Here is a 17,968-nt window from a genome sequence, read left to right as displayed (position 1 = left end):
TTTCTGTTTCTTCATTCCTTGAACTCCATGTCTTAGCATCTCTGTCACCCTTAGAGTTACTTCCTGTCATGCTTTCTTCTCTCAGTCTTCCCTTTTTTGGTTGAAAGCAATTTCCGATACAGATGTACATAAAGACCCCTGTGTTCCAAGCAGAATTAGGAGTGGATTCTCTTCCTTTTCAAAAAGACTACCAAGCTATAGCCATTGAGGAACATCTCATCCTACATTATAGGTGAAGTAGAAGCAGAATGGGATACGGTTATTATTACCTGCATCAAAGAGAGTGGTGGATTTTCTAAAGTGCTCAGAAGAGATAAATTGATGTATTAAAGAGTGCTGATAGAATACCTGAGTGGTCTAGTATCATTTGAACATAAACTAGTTCACATAAGTAACCTTTCCATATAACTGAAGATTCTCACTGCTGGTCCAACTATTGTATTTTAGTATACTATAGGGATGATCTCAATGCTTGTAAAATTTAGGGTCATCTGCCCCTGCATTCAATAGCCTCACACCCCTACACTTTCCTAAAATTAGGCCTTTCTTTTGCCAGACTCTAGGTTGTTCTCTTTCTTCCCATCAGATTCGCCTCTCTCGAGCAGCATCCCACCTCCTTAATTTACTTCTACTCTATTGTGGCCTAGAAACTAGATGAAAACAATTGCTGAACTCTGTCCCAATGAAAACCTAAGAAAATTCTGGGGCATGGGCCAGGCGTGGTGGCTCATGCCTGTAATCTCAGCAATTTGGGAGGCCGAGGCAGGTGGATCACCTGAGGTCAGGAGTTCAAGACCAGCCTGGCCAACATGGTGAAACCCTGTCTTTAAAAATAAATAAATAAATAAAAAATTAAAAAAAGGAAAATTCTGGGACATGTTTGTTAGTTGTCCCCTGCTATTGCTTTGGGAGATTTAATGTCTCCTAAAATCTTTCTTCCTTGGTAGAACCACATAGGAATAACACACCATTCATTCATTCATTCATTCACTCACTCACTTATTTGCTTGTTCAATGAAAAATTATTTTGGAATAATGCTCCTTTCACTATGCCAGATACTGGACATACACTGGTAACTAGGACAGACAACTATTCTTTGCATGCAAGGAGTTTAAAATTTAGTTCTAAAAATGGATATTGCAAATTGAGCTTCAAAAAGTACAATGAAAGCATAGACCAGGAGAACTTTTCTACATAGATCAATTGATAATTCAAATTTCAAAAAGAAATTTAAAAAGCCCAACATTTCAAAAGGACAAATTTGCCACCAGGAAACCATAATAGTCCTATTAGAGGCATGAGTCAGAGGCTCTTCAGGGAATAAGTTGTTTCTGGCAGAGGAGGCTGGTTCTGGAAGCAGGTCCAGTCCCGTGCACGGTCTCACTCTCCAGGGCTGCAGGAAGATCTGTCTCCAATCCTCTCACACACCCCACCCATCCCTGGAGCTTCTCTTCACACTGAATCTGTACAAATCCCTTTGCTACTGGAGGAAGATATGAATATAGTTGCTGGGGGACTTGAATTTGTACCCATACCTGGTTGAGCCAGGCAGGAGAAAGGTACCGTGATACCTGGCTTCTCCAAAGGGTTTCAGAAGTCAAAGGGGCCTCACTTTCAAGAATAAATAAAATGGGGGCATATGGAGCCCTCTCTGGACAGTTTCAAATTCAAAGAGACAGCTAAGAAAGAGAAGTGTGAAAATTTCCATGAGATGAGTATCATGGTCGCTGGTAAAAACATCAAGTTCACAATTTAAGAAAGTCTGAACCAGTATTTCTATCCTTTCCTTACAGTTCCAAATTTTGTGCCAGAAATTGAAAAGCCTTACTCTCTCCACCAGTGCACCTCCCCAAACCTCCCACTTTGTGTATGTTTGTGAAGAGATTATAAGCAGTTGGCTTTCCTAATGACTCTTGACAATAAGCAGGGCAATGGGCTAAATTACTTAAAAATTATTTTAAAAAATCTGGAAAAACATTTAACAAGCTAACTGGTGGTCCTGTTGTGTTCCAAAATGAGAGACATTCAAAACAAGGGCCTTTCTGCTTCTTATTCAAGCAGAAACTCAAGATATCAAGCCCCAAACCAGGGCCCCCGGAGCAGGGAGATGAGGTCACGGCTGACCACATGAGTGGACGTTGTCCAAGAAAACTCTTTGAAGGTATCCCTTATGGTGACTGAACAGATTGTCCCCTGAGGTTCAAGCAAACACAGATAAAAAACACTTGGGGGGAAAAAGCCACTGGCATGGCACAGGGATGATAAACACCTGCTGATTTCAGCTACTCAATGCAGGCTTCAGGCCATTTTTCCTTAACTCAGTCCTATGTCCACCCTAAACTCCAGAACCCTCCGTTGTGAAGAGTAAGAGGCTGATGGGTGTCCGTTCAATCTGCTTGTCATGAAAATTACATGAAAGCATCCTTCCACTTCATAAGAACCCAGGAATTAAAAATGCAAATTTAATCAGGGACTCCAGGCTCTCCACTCATCCAGAATAATTCTTCCTAAAAAGTCCCTTTCACTACCCATTGCTCAGAATCCTGCACAGTTCTCCCATGTCCGATATAAATGCTTTATAAACAGCCTTGCTGACGTAAGCTTGCTCCTGGGGACACAAGCGGTCTGTTCATTTGCAGAATGTTTCCACATTTTCCCATATATCTTGATGTCCACACCTGTGTCTGAGCACAAACTACCTTCTCTGCGAGGTGCTCATGCCCACTTGGACCTCAAGGGGAGTATGATACCCGACTTTTTCATGCAGCCCTCTCTCCCATAATTGACACTTAATTTCTGCCCAATTTTTCATAGTTACCTTCACTTCAGGGAGTGAGCAGATCCAAGTAACCCCAAGATCGCGGTGTCTGTGACCTAAAGTAAACATATGCAGAAAACTAGTTGCCCAAAACCTTGTTCGGACTCCAGCATAAGAAAGGCAGGGTATTCAAAACCAAACTTTCCCACGGATGTCCAATCTTTGGGACATAGAGATTATTAAAGTCTCTAGGGCTGTGCAAGTGTCAGCAGTCAAGCTGATTATACCATAGAGAGAGGTGGTCTGTGAGTTTCCTTCCCTCTCCCATCCTCTCTATCTGCCTTTGAGTACTTTGCATTGAGTTGGCAGTCAAATGTCCACCTTTCTATCTGAGTCTTCTTCCATGAGCTATTCTATCCTTGCAGTATGTTTTACATCAACCTATATCCACCCATAAGCTTGTATACTTCCAGGCTTTTCCCTCTTTTTTACCATACCTGGAACATCTTTGTCCTCCTCTCCTCCTAGGAAATGTCTCACCAGCCTTTCCAAGGTTCAGCTCAAATGTAACATTTTTCTTCATCCTCTCTTTACTGCACTCTTACATAATATTAACTACTCCCTCTTCCCTATTCTCAAGCTATCTTAGTCTTACTCTGTTTTAGAACTCAACAACTGTATATGGTCAACTGTTTATATATCTACCACCCCCAGCCCCCTGGAGAGGAAGGACTGTCTAATTTATTCTTTATATCCCCAGTTCCTAGCCTTGTGCCAAGCACATAGTAGATGTTCTTAATGTATGGAATTGAATGTGAAGTGCCCAGAGGTTCTTGAAATAGGCCAGGTGCCATTCTGTTCCACATAGGTGGAAGAGGCCCAGCCTCAGGCAATATTCTGCCACTTCTGCTGCTTGCTGGAAGACCTTTTGACTCTCCCATGTCACCACCCAATTTCTTCCTTTTTATCCCAGCTCTGACATCCACTTCTGGTTCTGCTTATTCTGCAGACCCATTGCAGGCCAACTTCTCAAGTATTAGTCACCTTTTTATTTTTTTAATTTTTTTTATTTTTTTGAGACGGAGTTTCGCTCTTGTTACCCAGGCTGGAGTGCAATGGCGCAATCTCGGCTCACCGCAACCTCCACTTCTTGGGTTCAGGCAATTCTCCTGCCTCACCCTCCTGAGTAGCTCCGATTACAGGCATGCACCACCATGCCCAGCTAATTTTTTGTACTTTTAGTAGAGATGGGGTTTCACCATGTTGACCAGGATGGTCTCAATCTCTTGACCTCGTGATCCACCCGCCTCGGCCTCCCAAAGTGCTGGGATTACAGGCATGAGCCACCGCACCTGGCCGTATTCGTCACTTTTTGACCCCTCTCTGAATAAGCCTAACTACTTGCCTATTATCCTTGAGCCTTAGTTTCCTCATCTGATAAAAACTACTTGTAGCACTGTTATATGGAGAAAAATAAGATGTGTACATAAAAAGTGTTTTTTTCTGAAATATCAAACAATAATGCAAACAAAGAAATTTAAGTTCATATTTAAAGGTAAAATATATTTCTAATCCAATAATAGCAATGATGCAAAAATAACTCACACACTTTGTGTGCAAAGGAGTTGGGACTATGTTTATGTGTGGCCAAATAGATTAAGAAAAAAAATTATTACAATGTTTGTATGATTGAAAAAATATAAAAAGTTACTGGATATTAACTAAAATGTCACCAAATATTACCAATTTTAAGAATAAGAAATGACAACCTTTCTTTACATCCTTAAGACATCTGATTATTATCTCTCTATAGACACCTCAAATCCAATATGTTCAAAAATAAACTCATTATTTCTTATCCATTCACCCCCAAACACAGTTGCTTCTATGCCTACATTCCTTTTTTGGCCAGTGCCTCTACTATCCACCAGTCCTGAAACCTGGAGGACCTACCTCTGACTCCTCACCATCCCTATTCCACCTGCCCATCCACTTGGTCGCCAAGTACCATGGAGTCTAAATGCTAAATTGCCTCTTGATTCTGTCTCCTCCTATGCAAACTTATTGCCCCACTGTCAGGTGCTCACAATTTCTCACCTGTTCCGATTCATTTGTGTATCATTAGATCTTCTGTCTACAGTGCATCCTCCGTAATGCCACTATAGAGAGCTTCCAAAGATATGAACCTTAAAAGGCCACTTTAAAGTATTCTATGGCTCCTTAAAACTCCTTAGCATGTCGTTCAAATTCTTTCATGATTTAGCCTCTGCTTACCCTTCAAGTTATACCTCTAAAAGTATTTTCTTTTTTGTTGTTGTTGTTGGTTTGTTTTTTTTTTTTTTTTTTTTTTGGTTTTTAAAAAAAATTTTTTTTCAAGGAGGGGAGGGAGGAGGAAATTGCCCCTCCCTCCGCCTCTAAAAATATTTTCTAATATAGAAAAGTATCTTCTAAAAGTATCTTCTAATTTAGAAAAGCATCTTCTAATATAGAAACCTTCTTGGACCTTCCCTCCCTTTTGAGCTTTCTACCATACATGCTGTAGCACTGTGTGCTCGCTTCAGTTACAGCATATGTCTCAAACACTGTCATCTCAAATTAGGTATTTTCTCCACCAGACTGTACACTTTTTGCTTGTTCAATTAAAATTTTTACAGGAAAATATTAACTGAAATTCATCCATTGCTTCCTCTTCCAGGCAGGCAGCACGTGAGTAAAGTGAGAGGAAGTGGAAGAGAACAATGACGGGAATGGAGGAATGAAGAGGTGAGTCCCAACATGGGAGAAAGAAAAGAATGGACCTTGAAGCTTTTGCTGGTGGATGAAGAAGAAAAACTCTGTACCCAGCACATGTTTGGCCACGTGACACGAGCAAAGATCAAGGAATTTAACCTTTGATATGAGTCATCTAAAACAATACAGACAGCAAGACTACCCATCACAGCCTCTGGAAAAGGCACCTGACTAGACAAGCTTTTGCCTGATGGATGTGGACTAATCCCAAAGAACAAATGTTTCATTGTGAATTATGTTTTGACCATATACCAACAGTTGACAGCATTTAAAGAGCTGCAGAGGTTTTTAAAGAGTTTTTCAAATGTTCTCATCACAGAACTCTCCAAGGGCAGACATACATTTCAAAAACAACACGCTGAAGAAAACATACACATACACACATACACACACACTGGCCCAAACATAGTAAAACGTGATCACAAAAACAATAACTCTTGGTAAATTTAACCAGTTAGATTTAATTCTTTGTTGACCTTTCTCCACACAAACATCCTACTATTGGTCTTAACATCTAACCAAGCCCCAGTTTATACAGTAAGAAATCGGATATTCTAAAATTCTATCTTCTCAGAAATCAGTCTTACATACATGAAATAGGAATTTTATCTACTTAGTAAATGTATTTTTCTCAACCAAACTTTCTGCCCTAAAAGCACCAATACCTATAGAGAACATAATATAGACTCTAAATCTAGTGTTATCATTGGCTCCGCTACCTACCACTTTAGATATATCTTGTAACTGTTTTTGTGATTGTTTTTGTGATTTGCCAACATGGGGTATAAAATAATGCTGAATCTTTTTTAAATACCCAAATTAAATAACTCTGAGCTCTACTCTTCTGTTGTAAAAATGTATTGCCTCCCTCTTTGGGGTATTTCACATCCCATACTAAAAGAACCCAAAGAGGCTTCCTCTGCTGAAGGTATCAGTCCTGGTTATTATCCTCACAATGGAAGAAAACTGGAAACTATGAGGAGCTCATTCACTGAAGAATGCCAGGATCTGGTGCAGTTGCTGCTGGTAAAGTGCTTGTGGAAAGCACGTGGTTTGATAGTGAGATTCAATCTTTGGTCACTGCTGCAAGAATAGTGGTGATTTATCACACTTGTATTTGGCCACCCATCACTGAAGAAAGGGACCTGGGCACCAATTCACATCAATGCCACTGGTCAGGCAGGAGTTTCTCAAGGTGAATTATTTTCTTAAAAGAATATATGTAAAAACAACAGTCACTATACAACAAGGCACACTTTTTAGTTACCTGGCTCATTCTGAACAATCATACACACATGCTTTTCAGATATATGTCCAGAGTGCCAGGAAGGGTGCGTCAGGAGGAAACTTACAGCCTCGGCCATGTCCTGAGCTCCATGCCAGCTCTTTACTTGACAATCTGGGCTTGGTTCCTTTCTCTCATAGTGAACGTACACATCTGCCAGTTGACCCTCAATCGGAGCCACCTCAGTTCATCAGAGATAACCTCTTCATGTTAATCTTCAAAACAGAGGGTATTGGAGTCTCCATTCTCTTTCTTCTAGGATGCTCTTTGGCTTTTGTGCAAATTGTTCACTCTTACAACCAGACACAAATTCTAGCCAAAGAGAATGTCTCAGTCAGAGTCCTGACAGCAAAGAGATGGCATATGTGTATACTGAAGACAGTTCATAAAAGCACTATTGAAAGATGTGGCAGGGGGTGGGGAGGAAAATGCAATACCACACTAGTAACAAAGGAGGGACCTCACCCTCTGTAGGACTGAAGGGCAAGGGGACAAAGTAGATCAGTACCTAAAGAGGGTAGGCATAAGGAGAGGGCTACCTGACAGGAGCTGTGACTTACAGTGGAGAGGCAGGGACAAAACTCACCCTCCATGACCTGTTAAGAAGAGCTGTGGGAATAAACACTCCAACCTCACTCTTCTGCCTTTCTATCTCCTGCTGGATGTTTCTGTTGGCCAAATGCAACAGGATGCCAGAAGGCAGGGGGTCATAGCCTGTGCGTGTAAGTGTCCTGAGTACAGAGCAGAGTAGGAAAGATGAATACAAGTGGAGGGGGAGGGAGAGAGACTCAGCACAGAAAGCCAGAGGGGAAATGCCCCATATATTAACATTATTCACAGTGCATTTCACAAACTGGTGCCAGTCTGTGAGGTATTTGTGGCTGAACTGCCACTAGATAAGTTCGGAAATACAGGATGCACATTTAGAAATCTTAATAGCAACTTAACACAGTCAGCATTCAAGTATGTGATTGCTTCATTAAATAGGAAATACAGCAGTTCAGGAGCTATTGTTTCCACGAGGAAAACTGCTTGTGGCATGAGCTAGATTCCAGAGGTGTACAAATAGGTTCATGTTGACACAAGAGATATTCTAAGGCAAGTGTGTCAACTATAACTTAAATATTTATAAAAGTCTTTTAAATTGTCAGAATTTATTTATTTTTACAACTTACTATTCTATCACTTCAGTTATTAAACAAGTAAATATATCTAAATATTCTTATTTGGATATAAATTACATATTTTTCCTTATTAGAAAAATTAAGGACTAATATTTGTAGTAACATTTCCATGTCTGGTATTGGCAGAGTAGCTTGTATTGACTAACCTTTTGGTATATCATGCTGCAAAAAAAAAAATTCTTTTTATTTTTTATTATTTTTTTTAAAAGATGGGGTTTCACCATGATGGCCAGGCTGGTCTTGAGCTCCTGCCCTCAGGTGATCCACCCACCTCGGCCTCCCAAAGTGCTAGGATTACAGGCGTGAGCCACAGCGCCCGGCCAAAAATTCTTAAATAATAATTTGAAGGCTTTGGAGAGCAAAAGCAGCAGAAACTGGAGGGGAGTCAGTGTTTCAAATCAGAGAACTGAATTGGATTAAATTTGTAAGCTGGGCGTGGTGGCTCATGCCTGTAATCCCAGCACTTTGGGAGGCTGAGGCAGGTGGGTCACAAGGTCAAGAGTTCAAGACCAGCCTGGCCAACATGGTGAAAACCCATCTCACTAAAAATGCAAAAATTAGCCAGATGCGGCGGTGCACACCTGTAATCCCATCTACTCAGGAGGCTGAAGCAGGAGAATTGCTTCAGCCTGGGAGGCAGAGTTTGTAGTAAGCCAAGATTGCATCACTGTACTCCAACCCGGGCAACAGAACAATTTGTGTTTGTGTGTTTATATAGCTTTTTGTCTGACAGTTTGCCCTAGTTGACACAAGTCTAAAATAATTAAACTCAAGCAGAAAGTGCCAGTTTGTGGAAACAGAACATGGGGTTTGGAGAAAATGTCAATACATTTAATAATGTACATATATAAATATATATAAATATAAAAAGAAAGAGAAAAAGATTGAAAGAAGATGGCAAAACTTTAAGGACCTATAAGACAATGTCAACCAGACCAACATACATGCAGTTTGAGTTCCAGAAGAGGAGAGGAGAGAATGGGGAATAAAAAGTATTTAGAGTAATAACAATGAAGTCCCCAAAGTTTGTGAAAAACAACCTACAGATGCAAAAAGCTCAGCAATCCCCCAGCAGGATACACACAAAGAAAATCACACTTATGCATGTCATAAGCAACTGCAAGCCAGAGAGGAAAAGAAAATCTTGAAAGCCAACGGAGAAAAGAGAAATATTACTAAAAGAAGACCAATAATATGAATCATGGTAGACTACTCATCAGAAACAATAGAAGTAATAACATCAATCTTACACAAACTTTAACAAAATTCTTGCCACTGTAATAAGGCGAGTAAAATAAATAAAAGGCAAAGAGCGTTTTTAAAAAAACTAAAACTTTCTCTAATTGCAGACATCATAAGTTTAAATCTTAAGGAATTTTTCTACCAAACTTCCAGTAGAACTATTAAGTGAATTTATTAAGGTCACAGGATAAAAATTCAGTTCCAAAAGTCCAATGTATAATGTTTCCATGTACTCACAACAAACAACTAAAAATGATATATATTTATTTTATGTTATTTTATTTTTATTTTGTTAGACACAGAATTTTTGGTTTGCTTGACCTCAGGAGTTCAAGGCTGCAGTGAGCTATGCACTCGCTCTCACCTAGGCTGTAGTACATAGTTCACTACAGCCTTGAACTCCTGAGGTCAAGCAATCCTCCTTCCTCAGCCTCTTGAGCAGCTGGGGCTATAGGCACGTACCACCATGCCCAGCTGATTTTTTAAAAAAATTTTTCATAGAGACATGCATACATGTCTATACACACACAGCACTGAGAAAGCCTTAAGCAATGACACACATGTAACAATAAGCATATCTAGTATCTAATTGTGGCTTATAGACATCATTGTTTGCCAAAAGCCAGGGCTCCATGGAGAGAAGGAATACAAGATGATCCTGAGGTATCTCATGCTGAAAAGTAAGAACATTCTGAAAGCATAAGAAAGTGTATCAAAAGAACAAAAAGGCAGCTTGAAGGAGCTCCCAGCGGTCAAATCTAGGACAACTGATAAAATCAACAGCTGTTAACTATAGTGGGTACAAATTTGATTCATGTGATCTTTGAATAATTTTCACAAAATATATCTCCACCTTACAAGGGAGAGTTCTGTAGACATCATCTTATCCATATGATCTAAGTTAATATTGCTAATATTGAGACAAATTAACGTGATATGCCCCCAGATTTGATATACTGAGAAAGATATATCACTTTATTCCCGCCAAAAATGCATGGCCCGAAACTAATCATACCCAAATTCAGGGACATTCTGCAAAACAACTGTCTTGTTCTTTTTTTTTTTTTTTTTTTTAAAGTCACTGTTAAATAAGACAGAAGTTGAAGAACTGTTTCAAATTAAAGGAAACCAAAGAGACCTGGCCACTATTGCTGCATGTGATATTGGATTGGATCATGAACCAGAGAAAAAAATATTTTTTCTCTAAGGGACCTTACTGGTACAACAGATGAAATTTACAAAGGGACTATGGATTAGATAACAGTGTTATAGTAATGTTAAGTTTCCTGAATTTAATATCCTTATATTTAGAAAATCCACACCAAATGATTTAGTAGAAAAGGCAAATGATGTCTTGAACTTACATTCAGATGGTTCAGAAAAACAATATTTTAAATAAATACACATATGGATATGAGACAGAAAGAGACAGAGGCAGAGAGACAGGGAAGGCAGAGAGACAGCTCCAGTATGCCCTGACCAGCTCCCATTTTGCTTACTGGAGCTCCTTGTAAAATTCTTGCAACTTTTCTATGAATTTGAAATTGCATCAAAATAAAAACCTAAAACAAATAATTAAAATTATATCGTATTTATAAAAATATTCATTCAATGATCAACAAATTTGTGTTATTTTATTGGAGAATTTGTGAATTATTCTTTTTTTAATATACATATTTTATTGCATTTTAGGTTCTGGTGTACATGTGAAGAACATGCAGGACTGTTGCATAGGTACATACATGGCAATGTGGTTTCCTGCCTCCAATGATTTTTTAAACTAAAGTTTTCTTTAAAAGTTAAAATAATGCATCTGAATTCATTAGCATATATTTTTAAAAATTATATTAATATCTGAAGATTAAAGAATAGAAGTGAAGCCACGGTGTTGGTGGTATAGTGATTAGCATAGCTGCCTTCCAAAGAATAAAAGTGAAATAATTATAGTTGGTATATATTCATGTACTTAATCAGTTTTGTAATTCTGTATTTGTCTATAATACTACGTCACTGGTGTTTTGTGAATAATTCTTTTAATATAAAATTATTATTTTTAATTTTCTCATAAAATAGCCTGTAGTATTCTTTATAGGTGAATTTTTTATTAATAAATTAAATTTATTAATTCATGGCAGCTTCAATTGACTTTTCTCTTTTGACCATGATATTTTTATGTGGAAAAACTACTTGTCTTCACAGATGTTGGGCACTGCACAGATGGCTCTGGTCAAATAGAAGCTAGTCTCAAATCTTAACTTTTTTTTTTTTTGAGACAGAGTTTCACTCTTGTTGCCCAGGCTGGAGTGCAATTGTGCGATCTTGGCTCACCGCAATCTCTGCCTCCCGGGTTCAAGCAATTTGCCTGCCTCAGCCCCTCGAGTAGCTGGGATTACAGGCAGGCACCACCACGTCTGGCTAATTTTGTATTTATAGTAGAGATAGGGTTTCTCCATGTTGGCCAGGCTGGTCTCGGACTCCCAACCTCAGGTGATCTACCCACCTCGGCCTCCCAAAGTGCTGGGATTACAGGTGTGAGCCAATGCACCTGGCCAAATCTTGACTTTTTAAATTGAGATCTGTAAGTATTTTAGCCCAAATATTTTTACAGGTACTATTTTTTTTCCATTGAAACTACTTTCGGCAACAAATATTTTTACAAGATGAAATTTATTTTAAAGTATCCTTTTTTATGATTTTTCTAAATATGTCATCAAATTTAGATTCTGCAAAATAATAGGCCTTCTCAATTTCAATCCATTCTAGAATATAATATAAACTTATAAAATGAAAACTAAAATCTTCATCAAAAGATTTTTTCCACGTTAACTTATTTACTACTTGAGCGCTCATTGATTAAATTTTGCTTCTTCCTTTGCTTCTATATATTTGAAACCTTTGTTTTTAATAATTACAATTTGCTATACACTTAAAAATAAAAGTTTTTTGTTGTTTCTGTTGCTGAGTAATGTCATTAAATATTTTCAACTGATTTTGAACAAGATGCAACCAAAATGAAGAGAACTTTCTTCATTATTATGCTTGACATTTAGGTTGATTTGCCAAGCAATTCTTCACAAAGCTCAAACTTTTTTTTTTTACTTCAGGTTCCAGAATGCATGTGCAGAACGTGCAGTTTTGTTACACAGATACATGTGTGTCATGGTGGTTTGCTGCACCTATCAACCCATCGCCCAGGTTTTAAGCCCCACATGCATTAGCTGTTTGTCCTGATGCTCTCTCTCCCCTCACCTCTCTCACACCCCACAGGCCTCGAAGTATGTTGTTCCCCTCCCTGTGTCCATGTGTTCTCATTGTTCAACTCCCACTTATGAGTGAGAAGATGAGGTATTTGGTTTTCTGCTTCTGTGTTAGTTTGCTGAGGATGATGGCTTCCAGCTTCATCCACTCCCTGCAAAGGACTTGATCTCATTCCTTTTTATGACTGCATAGTATTCCATGGTGTATCTGTACCACATTTTCTTTATCCATTCTATCATTGATGGGCATTTGGGTTGGTTCCAAGTCTTGGTTATTGTGACTAGTGCTGTAGTAAACATATGTGTGCATTCATCTTTATAATAGAATGATTTATATTCCTTTAGGTACATACCCAGTAATGGGATTGCCAGGTCAAATGATATTCTGGTTTTAGATCCTTGAGGAATCACCACACTGTCTTCCACAACGGATGAACTAATTTACATTCCCAAAACAACAATGTAAAAGCATTCCTATTTCTCCCCGCATCTGTTGTTTCTTTACTTTTTTTTTTTTTAGAAAGCCAAGGTTTAGCCATGTTGGCCAGGCTGGTCTCGAACTTCTGACCTCAGGTGATCCACCCACCTCAGCATCCCAAAGTGCTAGGATTACAAGTGTGAGCCACTGCTCCTACCCATTTCTTGACTTTTTAATAATCGCCATTCTGACTGACGTAAGGTGGTATCTCATTGTGGTTTTGATTTGCATTTCTCTAGAAATTAGTGATGTCGAAAAGCTCAAACATTTTTAAGATCTGATTGATATTCTATGGCAAAGAGAAAGTATATACTGCCATCTGAAGTTTTTTTGTTTTTTAACATCAGCTTTATCATAAAAAATTAGTTACTCTATATACACATAAAAATATGTGTAAAATTTAACCACTAACAATTTCTATTTAAATTGTTAAAACACTGAATCTGTTTGCAGGCAATTAGGAATTGTGTGCACACCACAGTCAATCCAAGTACACTTCTGTTCCGTAGGTATCATAATTAGAACACAGTTTTTACAGTGGTGCTATGCACTGCCAAAATTTATAGTCATGTCACCACAGAAACAATTTTATTTTCAATGTTGAACTTTTCCTTTAGTTTATCGCAGTATGCACAATGGTGTCAGATGTCTTGCCTTCAACAAATAAACTTCCAAAAGCATAACTTGATTTCATGAATTGTCATGTGAAAAGAAAATTAAGCCATTAACTGGAATGAACTTGATCAATTTCCTAGTTGAAGCATCTGATGACTTTGATATACAATTGGAATTATTTAACTGTTTGCAAAATTCTTCTATTGTTAATGGAGCCAACACTTCAGCATCACTTTGCATATGCACAAGAAATGTTGGTAATGAAATTGATTGAAATTAACTTAGAAGAACAGACATTTGATCTAAATGAAAAGTCACTTCAAAGAATGATGTGTGAATAAACCTTTCCACAGCTACACATACTAAATTGTTTTCTCTGAGCACAATCGTCTTAAGATAAGTTCCAACTTTGAAGTAGGTGCTGTTGCTTTTTCAGCAGATGTGTGTCATCTGCTTTTTATATGTTTAGTGATACCACTAAAACTCTTTGGTGGATGGTAAATGTCAACATTTTTGTGCAAGTTTTATATCCATCATCAGCTCTCTTGGAAAATGAATATTTAAGACCTAATTTTTCTTTAAATATGCTCTTTCAGGCTTTTGGTTTTGTTTTGTGCTTGTCATCATCATTGCTGATGATTTTCCTTTTGTTTTTTAGGTCATTGCTGCTGAAGATACTTTTTACAAAATTTTTGAAAACAATTACAAAATAGTAATGACCAAACATACAGCAAGAAAGTTTATTATTTTCTGAATATGCCATTTGTGTCACTACTATTCAGCTTTATATCCAGCACATGTATCTCCTATACCCACCTGTAATTTTCTGTATTTTTTACTGATAGACAATCTTGTGGTTGTGAATCTTCCCAGCCATGGCTGGGTACATACAGGGCACAACTAACTGGTAGACCAAGAGGTCAGTAGAGACAGCAGCATAAAAGAGCAGGAGTGAGCTGTCGCTATTCACTCAAGTGTGGGTCTTTCCAGCTAGCCTCCGCATGCTATTCTCGAAAAAGAGAGGTTAATTTCATTGCAAGGAGTTAATAATACAAATAGGATTGGGTCAAGGAAATATGTAAGAATTAGGTATTATTATAATAATTATTACTGCTTTCTAAAAAAAACAAATACTATAATTCCTTCAACAATTCCTCATTGTTGAAATTGTTAGAAACCAGGATGTTTTCCAGACTCTTCCCTGTCATGAAGGCTTTCTTAGTGTTCCATTTGCCAATTTCTGCTCCTTTATAGTTGTATTTCTATAAATAAGAATTCTACTGCTGCAACCTCGGCAATTAGCTTTTATGGGCAGTCATGCTACATATTTTTTGGCTTATATTAAACTTAAAAGTTGTTTTTTTTTTTTAAATGTATACCGGAGGATGTTTCTTGTTTCTCTTTTTCTTTTCCTTTTTTTTCATTCCTCTGCCGCCACCTCCCCCAAGTATATTTCATCTAAACCATTACTAAGCTGTAGTTTCCCATTTCAAACTCAAATAGCTAGTTTTATGAAAGTACACTTAGAATTTTCCATCCAACTCTTTTTATGTAATCTTGTTACTTTCCATTCATAGCTCTATTTGTTATGAGATCTTTTTGATCATCCAAATTATTAGTTTTGGATTATTTGTCATTAAGGACATAGGTTTGGGCCGGATAGAGGGGCTCATGCCTATAATCCCAGCACTCTGGGAGGTCAAGGTGGGTGGATCACTTGAGGTCAGGAGTTCAAGACCAGCCTGGCCAACATGGTGAAACCCCATCTCTACCAAAAATAAAAAAAATAAAAATAATCAGTCAGGCATGGTGGCGGGTGCCTGTAATCCCAGCTACACAGGAGGCTGAGCCAGGAGAATCACTTGAACAGGGGAAGTGGAAGTTGCAGTGAGCTGAGATTGCACCATTGTACTCCAGCCTGGGCAACAAGATTGAAACTCTGTCTCAAAAAACAAACAAACAAACAAAAAACCATAGACTTGGATTCAAATAATTCCAGGCCTAAATACCAGCTCCACTCTTCATTAATTCTACAGAATTGGGCAATTTCAGTCTATTTTCTCATCTGTCAAATGACAATAATAATAAATATTTCACATTACAGGATTCTTGGAGTGATTAAGTGACATAATAGTTGATACCTCTCAATATATTATTTAAATAAATTATTTTATAAATGACATTTATTACATACAATATAATTTTAAATATTAAATGCAACATGTCAAATTTTTTTTAAATTTATTTTACTGCATTTTAGGTTTTGGGGTACATGTGAAGGACATGCAAGACTGTTGCATAGGTACACACGTGGCAGTGTGATTTGCTGCCTTCCTCCCCATCATCTGTATTTGGCATTTCTCTCCATGCTATCTCTCCCCAACTCCCCACCCTCCACTGTCCCTCCCCTATTTAACATGTCAAATATTACTATTTATATAATTATTTGTATAAATAAAATATTGTTATGAAAAATTATTCACCAGGATAAAAATTATCTCTATGATATTCTTGGAGACTTCCTTCCGGTAAGCATATGACAATTTCAATAGCTACAAATTCATCTATCAAACAATTTTAAAACTTTACCAGCAAGAATGATATTACTTTACTGAGATAGTCAACATCAATTTTGATTGACTTCTTACACTCAGATCTTTCTTTTTTGCATTATGTTTTGTGCCTTATTCACATTTTATTCTTGAGCTCTTTGAATATATCCATGTCGGTGTATCCACCTCAGAACTTAAGTTCCTGGCAGATCTAATCAGACACCTACACTGCCCAGAGGGACAGAAGTCTGCTGCCTGGGAGAACACGCATACGAAACACATTACAAGGCATCTCATCCCAAGTGCTACACAAATCCTATTCCACTTGAAGGAAAAGGGACCTATTTCAGGGCCAAACACAGAGCAAGCACTCTGCACATGTGGAGACAGCATTCCCAGCACTGCTCTGTGGATTTCCTCTTCTTTCCTGGTGCCTGTGTGAACTTCCCCTAGTATATCCTACGTTCTCTTTCTCTCAGCCCACTATCTCCCCTCCAATATTATTTTCAATGCAGCCTACACCAAAATGAATTTTCTCTCTCTCTCTCTCCCTCCTTTTCTCTCTTGGACTTTGAGAGTGTTAAGAAAGAGAAGCGGTGGGGAGGGTGACACTGGTTCTTGTACACGATCTTTGAATGTTCAGTAAAGCACAGAGCTTCTCAGGGCATTTCTCCCCACTGCACAGCCAAAGCACCCAGCCCAGCTGTCCCATTTACTATTGTCCTGGCAACCAGTGTCGTTGATCTTTCCCTTGCCCTACTTTTTAAAAAGCTGTTTCATCACAGCTTTCCCCTTCGGAACATAACAAGAAGGGACAGAGGTGAAGGAGTGATGGCTGCTCCTTGTCACGTTCTCCACGGTACTAGGTGGCCTGCACTGCCTGGGCAGCCACCCCATCCCCAGACCCCACCCTTCCAGAGTGCCCCTTTCCTGCTGGCACTGGAGCTAGGTCTGACTGCAATGTGATCAGTCAGCCCTGTTCGCCTTCCCCTTTGCTCCATTTCCCTTTCCTCTGAGTGCTTTCGCCACCATCAGCCCCTGGTTCAGCCACTGCTGCTGGCCAGTGCCCTTCTGCTAAAGAGCAAAAAACTCCCTTGTGAATGCCAGAATCTTCCGTAAAAAGCCTAATGGAGAAGCCAGTTCTTTAAGAACCCAGCTCTTAACCTTCCTCCCCCAGAACCACAATAATGCTCTGGCCTCACCAGATGCCTCCCTAACATGTTACTTTTTCAGGGAGAGAGACTATTCACACTTTCAGGGTGTGTAAACTAAGACTCTGAAAGATTAGTAACTGGAAGGAAGGAGACAAGACCATTTCTTCAGTGTGTGACAGACTGCATCTTTACACGCACCACCTCCAGGTAAATGTTCCTGGGACTAATTACTAATGCTCTTGGTCATTACGGAACTCACCCAAGATGCTGGAGCTGAACCTAACTCCTCCAACTTCAAACGCTCATTCTTTGTAGAACTTGAGAAAGAACCCTTTCCCCCAGACCCCTCAGGAATAAAATGGCTCCCTTCCCAAGGCTTTCACAGCACTCTCATCGCTTCCCACAGCCTCATTACCTGCATAGCACCTTCACCGTCCTAGAGGGTAAGGCTGCTATTTTGTTCATCTTGGCAGTCAACTCTCTGTCTCCCACACTGGAGATGCTCAACAGCATACGCTTTAGGGAGATATTTAAGACAGACAAAGGTCTCATAGAGAGAAAGCTTTTATTAATACTTAGGATCGGGCCGGGCGCGGTGGCTCACGCCTGTAATCCCAGCACTTTGGGAGGCCAAGGCGGGTGGATCACGAGG

The 17,968-nt window shown here is 38.9% G+C and overlaps 1 long non-coding RNA gene across 1 annotated transcript in view; it reads left to right on the top strand.

Annotated features, from left to right (window-relative positions):
• LOC116552266 overlaps positions 1-6,354 on the top strand; it is a 29,320-nt gene extending 22,966 nt beyond the window's left edge. The window contains exon 3 of the long non-coding RNA XR_004269305.1: positions 5,455-6,354. This is a non-coding gene — a long non-coding RNA (uncharacterized LOC116552266). The remainder of the gene's footprint in view (positions 1-5,454) is intronic.
• Positions 6,355-17,968: the final 11,614 nt, after the last annotated feature.

This window comes from Sapajus apella, unplaced genomic scaffold (assembly GCF_009761245.1).
Source record: "Sapajus apella isolate SASKATOON/1434 unplaced genomic scaffold, GSC_monkey_1.0 scaffold11, whole genome shotgun sequence".
Lineage (NCBI taxonomy): Eukaryota > Metazoa > Chordata > Mammalia > Primates > Cebidae > Sapajus > Sapajus apella.
This window is presented reverse-complemented; position numbering and strand designations above follow the sequence as displayed.